Source organism: Sphaeramia orbicularis, chromosome 11 (assembly GCF_902148855.1).
Source record: "Sphaeramia orbicularis chromosome 11, fSphaOr1.1, whole genome shotgun sequence".
Taxonomy (NCBI): Eukaryota; Metazoa; Chordata; class Actinopteri; order Kurtiformes; family Apogonidae; genus Sphaeramia; species Sphaeramia orbicularis.
In genome coordinates, this window is record NC_043967.1 from 14768480 (window position 1) to 14778483 (window position 10004).

Consider the following 10004-nt stretch of genomic DNA (forward strand, 5'->3'; position numbering starts at 1 on the left):
GAAAAAAAAAAAGATTTGGAACTTTGTATTTTTTGAACTGAAATTGCTGCAGTAAAATAATAATAATAATTATAATAATTATAATAATAATAAAATTATAATAATAATAATAATAATAATAATAATAATAATAATAATTATTATTATTATTATTATTATTATTATTATTATTATTATTATTGTCGAAGTGTCCTTGGGCAAGACACTGAACCCTAAATGTCTCCCAGTAGGGCCTGGCAGTGTCCTGCATGGCATCAGCCTCCTACTGGTGTATGAGAGTGTGTGTGTATGTGTGTGTGTGTGTGTGTGTGTGTGTGTGTGTGTGTGTGTGAATGGGTGAACGTGAGGCTTTGTAAAGCACTTTGGGCACCATGAAGGTGTAAAAAATGCTCTATATCAGTTCAGTCCATTTACCATATTTTCCTGTATTAATTTACTGATCGCGTAGATAATGGATGTCAAACTGCATGACTATTAGATATAGAAAATAGAGTTATTTTATTACTTATTCATTTATTTATTTATTTATTTATTTACACACAACATTGGAGATGTGGAAGACACCTGATACGTTTCTCCTGGACTCATATGATGAGGTGTGACAGACAGATTTGCCCATGTTCCCATGTTTTAAGCCTCTTTTAGTCTCCTACAGTGTTTCTACAGCACAGATGTCAAACATACGGCCCGTGGGCCAAAACCGGTCCACCAAAGGGGCCAATGCAGCCCGTGGGATGAATTAGTAAAATGCTAAAATTACACTGAAGATATTAACAATCTTTTAGCTCAGGTTCCACATTCAGTCCAGATCCACCTCCAGTGGGTCAGACCAGTCAAATACTATCACAGTAACCCATAAATAACCACAGTTCCAACTGCTTCTCTTTGTTTTAGTGGGAAAAAAAGCAAAATTACATGAAAATTTTTACATTTACAAACTATCTTTTCACAAAAAAATGCAAAGAACCTGAAATGTATTAATAGAAGTGTAATTTTAATGTGTATTTGTGGATCCACTGTGATCTGTAGGTTATAATAAACATGTGTAAATGATAGACTGAGGCAAAATATTGGTAAAGGCTCAGGCACGAGGCTTCTTATGAACGATGGGTTTGTACGAGATCTGGAGTTCATAGACGTTCATGGAAATAAACTGAACTGAACAGTTAGTGTAGGCCTGGGTGAAAACTACACTTTTTTTTTTTTTTTCTTCCCATGCTTTGTTTATTCGGACAAACAAATCATACAGAACTTCCTTTTTCGGGTACAATTCAATGTCCACACCTCAAATGTGAATGAAAGAGTGAGTTGCTAATCCAAGTTTGTTAGTAGAATACAGAACAAATCTAACAAGTGGGCAGGAGGAGAGGGCTTCTTCCACTTCTTCATCAACAAGATAAGACACATTAAGGTGTGTATGTGTACACTAACCAAAACAGAATTTGATATCATGTAAATGTTTTCACAGAACCGATATATTCAACTCACAGCAATTACAGGTTTTACATCGTTTGTCCATCGAAACCAAACTTTGAATCTAAGGTTACGTTCAGACAGCAGGTCTTAACGCACAATTTGGATTTTTTTGTGAAATCCGATTTTTTGTGTGCTCATTCGTATTACAAATTAAATGTGACTTCTATCAGTTCTCAGTATGAACTGAATGCGACCCTGAAGTGACCTGCATGCGCAAAAGAGGTCTTGACGTAATACATGACACACTGTGTTTACGGAAGTAAATATGGAGGCATCTCGTATCAGTGTGTGTGACACTGATAAAGTTCCTCTACAACCAAACTCAGCACCATTACAGTCAAATAATTTTAAGTAGAAGATAAAAAAGAGCAGAGCCAGGTTTTTCGCTGTGGCCTTTTGTGGTGCAGTGGCTGCTACGTCTGTACAACGGAGTATTTGGATGTGGAGTTGGAGTCAGGAGTGGTGTTATAGTGATAGCAGCTTCACTGACACAGACTTCATTCATAATTTGTGCAGGCTACGAGGACATGGGGCCTTTGCTGCTGCTGGTCCCAGACTGGAACAGCCTGCCTCTGCATATCAGACAGGCTTCCTCTTTGCCTGATTTTAAATCTCTTCTTAAAACCCACCTGTTCTCCTTGGCCTTTCAACACTTGTGCAATGCTGACATTTTGTTTCTGTTTTTATATTTTAACTTGTTTTATTTGATTTGATTTTAATGTTTTTTAATGCTTTGATTAATTTGTATTGTGCTTTTATTCTTCTGTAAAGCCCTTTGGTCCACTGTGGTTGTTTTAAAGTGCTTTATAAATAAAGCTGGATTGGATTGGATTGGATAATTTTCAAATGACAAGAAGAACGTTTAAATATATCTGTGACCGCCCCTCTGTAACACTCTCACGACAAGACACTCATCTCCGGTGACCTGTATCTGTTCGCAAGCGTGTCGCAGTCAGGCTGTAATGGCATTTCAATGACATAAAGGTCGGATAAATGCGACCTGGGCGTTCAGACTGACATCGCATTGCAAAATATCCGATATGTATCGGATTTAGGACCACATATGAAAGTGGCCTGGGTCAGATTTGAAAAAATTGGATTTGTGCTGTTCAAACTGTCTTTAACAGGTCAGATACAGGTCAAATAGTGGCAAAAAATCAGATTTGGGCCACAGTTGGCTGCAGTCTGAATGAAGCCTAATTCACATTTCTTAGAAAACAGGCATGCCCACATCTTAATCTAAACGACCAATGAGCGAACAAACATGTCTGACTAAACCAAAGCAGACTTTTTGTGCTCAGTCCATATGAACCACCTGTGTGTGTCTACATGTCAGGATGTGGGTGAATGTCAGACATTCTCTGAAACACAGATGTGGAGGTCCTGGTGTTAGTTTTCTCTGTATGACAACATTCACATCACTCTGTTGTCCCTGGTCGGCCGGTGCATTCACATCCTTAATCGCTTTGTATTTTAATCTTCCAGTCAACGTCGGAGAGGACTGTCCTGTGTGTGACGGAGTTCTGCCAGCTCTGGTGGAGGCTGAGTACCAACAGCAGAACAGCTCAAGATGTTTGATCAGTGATGTTTGCTGTCAGATCAGTGTCCAGGGAAGCTCCTTTCAAACTAATCTGAAAGCGTGACAGTAAAGGTAAAGTGTGTGGAGGAGCTGGGCGGCTGTATCTGAAATCATACAGGATGGCACTGTTCATGTCATGTTGATCAGCTGTGATGCCTTTAGGGTGAGGTCAAAGGCATCACAGATGGACCGCCCACTACTTTTTGATTCATAACTTTTGAATCAGACAAGTTTAAGACAAATATTACACATAACTGGAAAGGTCTAAATGTCATCTTAAACATACTCAAAGGGCAAATTTAGTTTCTAATATTTTTAAATGAAAAATATCAAAAACTACTGTGTCACAGATGGACAAAAAATTAACATCTATTTTTTGCAAGAATTCCAAAGTTCTCAAAAGTGAATTTCCTGGGACATTTTCATCCTAAAATGTATTCAGTGTAAACCTTAAATGTTCTATTTTACAACCTAATAATTGGTTAGAAGAAAAAAATATTTGATCATACCTAAATAGTAAGAGATTTGACAAATGGCAGCATCACGGATGGACAACAAAAGTAAATATCACATTTTTTATTTCAATTATCATGTATCATATCATATACTTTTTTTTTTTTTTTTTTTACAATATTCACAACATACAAATAATATTGATATTATATTCAAATGTATTTTGCATAGATATATGCATATATTAAGCATAAAAAAGTCTTTGATGCAGTTGTTCAATCTTCATTGCTTTGTGAAACGGACCCTTGGTCTTCCAGTCCCTTCAATGGTAGCTGACTGCTCCTAATGTGATCTAACTGGTCTCCACAGATACTTTAAATGAATATGTTTAATGGATAGTTTATAACATCCATTCCCAAAGACTGTTGGGTCACTAGAGAGCTTATTTTGGTTGTCAAATAAATTTGTATATCAAGCATTTCAAAAAACTTTCAACTAGAATGATTTGTTGATTTTATTGTGGTTGCAACATGAAACACTAATGGATTTCTTGTACTATTGAAGGAGAAAAGAAGAGAGACTGTTAACTGTCCTCATCTAAGTGTTACGGGTCCCAGTATGGTAACACTAACAAAGTACAAATCTGTAAGATACAGATAAAGTTCAGCAGCAATGAAAACACGGAGCTTTCATTTCTTCATCCAGATTGCGTCTGATACGGGGGCAGAAGTTCCCACCTGAAACAACCTGGAGTGCAACCGCTCCCGTAACAAAGGTTCCACCTGGATGCTGCTTACATTTATCATGTTTATTTTTTCATAATATAAATGAAATATAAAATGACGTGGCTGTCAATTAATGTTTCAGAGCAATATTAAACCCTGTCAAACAAAGGAAATTATTTTCCGGTTGCCTAAATTAGATACAATACAAAAATGGTCGCACTATTTTTAGCATGTTACATAGCAATGATTCAAGTACTCAGTATGTTTTTAATAATACAACAGTGGCAGAGTCAGAAAAAATAAATGTATTTATACATTTGTAGGTAATATTTGTTCTATTAGAAGGTCCAATATGCAGATTTTTTAAAAACATTTTTCTCTTTTTTTTTTTTCCAGTGTAAATTTCAAGTGTTTTATACTTTTGCTAATTTTCCATTCAGATTTTTTATATGCACATGAAACTGTAAATAAAACCGTCTGGTTAGAAACACTCCATCACTTTAAGTCAATCTGTTTAACTTCATTGTTGCACCTTTATTGTCTGTTTATTGTCTCCTCAACCCCCTGCAATTTATAGTTATAGTCTATGTTTATAGTTATATTCTATTCTTTTTTTCCTATGTTCATTTTGCACTGCAGGGCCTTATAGTTTTGTAATTTCAGTTTCCTGTGTGCAATGTACATACAGCAAAACTGACAATAAAGCTGATTTTGACTAAACCAAAGAAGAACCTAACTATGAATAGTATGCTCCATTTCTGTAATTAGATCCTCTTAAATCCCCGCAAATTGCACATGCTGGGCCTTTCATAGAATTACAAGTAATTAATTAATAATGTGTTGATGGGAGTGTAAATCATGTGGGAAGATACTTATACTCTGAACAACTTCTGTTAGTAATTTAATGGTTAGAATAAAAAATGAAGAGCTCTCTGTTCAGTCCATCCATTTTACATGCTGTTAAGAAATTAGTGAGTTTGCTAGAAAGAACACACTTACGTGGGTGTTTTCTAACCTCATACTGTGTAAAGAACATGGAGCCAGTTTAGTCAAATCAACACAAACAAAGCAGACTGTAGACGTGTCATGAACTCCCAGCAAACTAATCAATAGTTTGGACAGTTCATTCAGATTGACAAAGGGGGAAGGTGTAACCAGACGGCCTCCTGGTGCTCTGCACATACAACACATGATTAAGTGTATTATCTACACAGGCCAGAAGGCACCGGTGACATGAGAGAATACAACGCTATTTGTTTGCCTTGGATGGAAGTAAAGACAGAAATGTTCACTCATGTCTGTGTCCTTCCTAAATCCACCACGCAGGGTTCAAAGGTTAAGTCTAATAGGTGAAGCTAAAACAGCGCTGTTGACAACCGCCTATATGTTATCAGGCAAAAAAAAAAAAAAAATCTGTCAGTGGGTGCACAATATGAAAAGCTTGTGCTGACAGCCGGATAATACAACCTGCCAAAAAGCCAGATCTGGTCTGGAGGTCTGCAGTCTGCTACTGACAACATGGTGTACCCTGCATGCTGATGTGTTTCTACAGTGTAACACAACATGCAGGAGACAGCACACCTGAAATGTATAAGCAAGGAAATGCCAACTTTATCAGCCTCCATTATTACCATCAAAACTCTATTATTACCTCCGCCAAGGAGGTTATGTTTTTGCCAGGGTTTGTTTGTCTGTCTGTTTGTTTCTCTGTCTGTCCGTTAGTGTGCAACATAACTCAAAAAGTTATGGACAGATTTTGATGAAATTTTCAGGGTTTGTTGGAAATGGGATATGGAAGAAATGATTAAATTTTGGTGGTGATCGGGGGTGGGGGGGCCCACGGGGGGGGCCACTGATCAGCCTTGGCGGAGGTCTGCGCTCTCCGAGTGCTTCTAGTTACCTCCGCCAAGGAGGTTATGTTTTTGCCAGGGTTTGTTTGTTTGTTTGTTTGTCTGTCTGTTTGTTTGTTTGTTTGTTTGTTTGTTTGTCTGTCCGTTAGTGTGCAACATAACTCAAAAAGTTATGGACAGATTTGGATGAAATTTTCAGGGTTTGTTGGAAATGGGATAAGGAAGAAATGATTAAATTTTGGTGGTGATCAGGGGTGGGGGGGCCCACAGGGGGGGCCACTGATCAGCCTTGGCGGAGGTCTGCGCTCTCCGAGTGCTTCTAGTTAATGCTGCGTTCCAGGCCGGTTTTTGAGTCTGTAAGTCATGACTTCAAACCACGACTCACGACTTTGTGGCGTTCCAGGCAAGTCACACCAAACTGCCTGAGCGCAAGGAATTGTGGTAGCTAGATGTAAACAAACCAGCATGTCGGATTGAACGTCATGCTCATTTACAATCATTTCTATCGCCAAAGGTGTTTGTTCTTTGCTTATTTGAGGGAAACAGAGGAGTAAAAACGGCGCATAAGGCAAGAGAAGCTGTTCTACCTTTTATGTTATGTTATTTGTATATTTGTATATTTGGTATTAATTACCTCCGCCAAGGAGGTCATGTTTTTGCCAGGGTTTGTTTGTTTGTCTGTCCGTTAGTGTGCAACATAACTCAAAAAGTTATGGACAGAATTGGATGAAATTTTCAGGGTTTGTTGGAAATGGGATAAGGAAGAAATGATTACATTTTGGTGGTGATCGGGGGTGGGGGGGCCCACGGGGGGGGCCACTGATCAGCCTTGGCGGAGGTCTGCGCTCTCCGAGTGCTTCTAGTTTATTCTTGCACTCATTGGACTGAAAACTAGGTAACGCTAGAGCAGCTGCTGATTATGCAGAACATTTGCAGAGAAATAATGTCAGAGCAATACCTTGTTTTAATAAACAATTTGCATAAACACCACATCCATGGGGGCCGCCATTGCTACATGACATCAGAGTTCAGAACTGGGAGTACATCGATCTAGTATGAGTTCACGGGTGGGAAGTCACTGGTTTGACTGATATTCCAGTGCATTTTCCGGTGTATTAGAAGATTGGAAAAACACAAGTTACAGGTTGCCTGGAACGCAGCATTATTTTTATTTCTAGTCTAGAGACCAAGGCATAAAATTAACACCCGCCAAGTGCCAATGGCAGGTGAAAAAATAGTTTGGTGTGTAAAACAAAAACACTTACCCGCCAGTGGCTGATGGAAAATTTTGAATTGCATGTGAGTTTTTGTTTTCATACATTCGACCATTTGTGCCGGATCGTTCTAAGCAGGTTGATGGCACAGACTCACACATGTCTGACTCAGGCTGATCATGTGGTCATTACCTGAGCCAGAGTCAGGTTGGGTGCGGATCCAAGTTAATATAGAGCGGCTTCGACTGCCTCGAAGAGCCTCCACCAATCAGACAGTCGTGGGCCAGTTCCTGCGCAATGCATGTTCGACTTTGAGGCCAGGAGGACTTCCCACAGAGGGCTTTTCTCCACCCTTCTTGCGCCAGAGTGAGACTGATGAGATGCTCCGTCTCCCATAGGGGCCCGCGAGATGGACCTCAGCGGTACCTGGTTCTGGTACTGGCAGTCCCGTTCTGAAAAATCCAATCTATCCAATCTCATCCATTATTACTTGATAACGCAAAATTAAAATAAAGTTGATCAAACTGATTTTTTTTTACCCAGCCCTAGTATTCATATGGCATTCTAGGAACATGTCTCTGGTCTGTGGAGTTCATTTCATTTAGACTCAATCCCAGTTGATGTTTTTTTTATTCTTTTCTTTTTCCTGTGGGTTAAACAGAACGTTCCTGTTAAAGCTGTGACAGACATTTGTCTCACTCAGTCAATGTCAACGGTTGCACTTTTGAATATTTTTATTACGTGATGATGCAGCAGTCACCTTGAAATTAAATATAACCTCATAAAATAGCAATAATTTTATCTTATTTAAAAAATGAAGGGGTTTTCTTTTTTAGGCATATGAAGTTTTATATTTTCAAACACTTTTTTTTGATAAATGTATAATTTTTGATGTTGCTCAATTTTTATTTTGAGACACTTTTTTGCATAGGTCTATTTTTTAGGAGATTTTTTTTTTTTTTTTTTTTTAATCATAAACGTTTATTTTATTTCTTTGTACAAACTTGTTTTTTATTAAAAGTTTTTTTAAGGAGTTTTTTTTTTCATGCAAGTGTATTTTTATTTAAGGGGTACATTTATTTTTCAGGTACTTCTTTTCAAATAAATCACAATGTGTTTTTTTTTTTCTTATAGTGGAGAATTTTTGGGGGCATTGCCCCTCTGGGCCACCGTAATGAACACATACATGATCAGTGAATTAAATATAGGAAAATACATTATTTTTGTTGAAAAAATGCAAAGTACAGAGGATAATATTATGATACATGGTGATAAATAACTTAAAAAAAAGCAGCACTGGTTCTTTATGGGTTAAAGACAGTCGACTCAACTGAGTTCAATATGTACTAAGTGCAGTGTGTTTTTAACACTAATCATATATATTTATTCCTGTATATTCTTATTTTATCTTACATGTTAAAAATTAAAAAAAAAAAAAATTCACTGATGCGTCATAAAAAGACTGAGAAATAAATATCTACACATTTATCATTATAAGACATACTAACCTACATGTTTTACTGCACATTTCTATACAACTCTGCAGAAAATAGATGTCATACTAGCCTAATATTTTGCAAAAAAATCAAAGTTTTTTTAATGACGACAAAAGCTGTGAGAATACCTAATCCCTCCATGAACCAAAGGAAATCCCCAAATGTATGCTCATTACAACCCTGCAAATACAACAAAGCTGAAGGGTTAGGGTTAGGTTAAATCCTTCAAACTCGCAAATTACACCATTAACATATTGTCAGTTTTGGGGTAAGACACTGTAATTTAGTTGTGTTTATGAACTCTAGAAGCCACAGCTATGAATGCTTTGGTTTGGGGTACTAACTGTTAGGACAGATTGTACGAGTACTGGACCCAGATGCAAGACCCTCAGACAGGAGTACAATTAAAGTGGATTTATTAGAAATAATCAGAGTAACAGGTTCACACAGAATGGTAATGAATGTATCTTCAGCTGGACTGAGATGGGGAATCGTCTCGGCTTCGGATCTAAAGTGAACCTCGTTACGGCCCAGGTCGGGAGCACACGAGGGGAACCCGACTAGGAGAGAGCACAGGAAAATCAGTGGACAGACCAGGTCATACACGGGCAGACTATCAGACAGGCAAACGTACATAGGGGCAGGCAGGCTCACGTACCAGTAGTCCAGGCAGGGGTCAAACCAGGAAAAGGCACCAGGGCGGAGGAACAGACAGGGGTCAGGCGTAATCTCAGGTGTGATGGACAAACCAGGTCGAAGACGGACAAGCAGGCAGACGAGGAACAGGCAGAGTCGGAGGTCGATAGGCAAAACAGGTCACAACAGGCAGGCAGGATCAAAAAACGCTGGTAAGTTATCACACCGAGGGTTGAAAACGAACTGGCAACGAACAGGGGGAAACACAGGGTTTAAATACACAAGAGGGCGGGAAGACAATTGGACACAGGTGGAGACAATCAGGGAGGAGGCAGGTAATCAGGGCAAAGGTGAACACAAAGAGGAAGTAAAGACACCAGACAAGACACATGAGGGAAACTAACAAAATAAAACAGGAAACACACAAAACAAGAAAAAGTCCAGGGACTGATATGACAGAACCCCCCCCTCAAGGGACGGCTCCAGACGGCCCAGGAACCTCAGGGTGGCGATGGTGGAAATCCCTGATGAGCTCCGGGTCCAGGATGAAGGACGCAGGGACCCAGGACCGCTCT

At 38.8% G+C, this 10004-nt stretch overlaps 1 long non-coding RNA gene across 1 annotated transcript; it reads left to right on the forward strand.

Annotated features, from left to right (window-relative positions):
• The first annotated feature begins 1720 nt into the window (after positions 1-1720).
• On the forward strand, positions 1721-9240 carry LOC115428546 (uncharacterized). Its single transcript, XR_003936643.1, has 3 exons — positions 1721-1946; positions 3128-3134; positions 9226-9240. It is a non-coding gene; the product is annotated as an uncharacterized LOC115428546 (long non-coding RNA).
• The last annotated feature ends 764 nt before the right edge of the window (positions 9241-10004 follow it).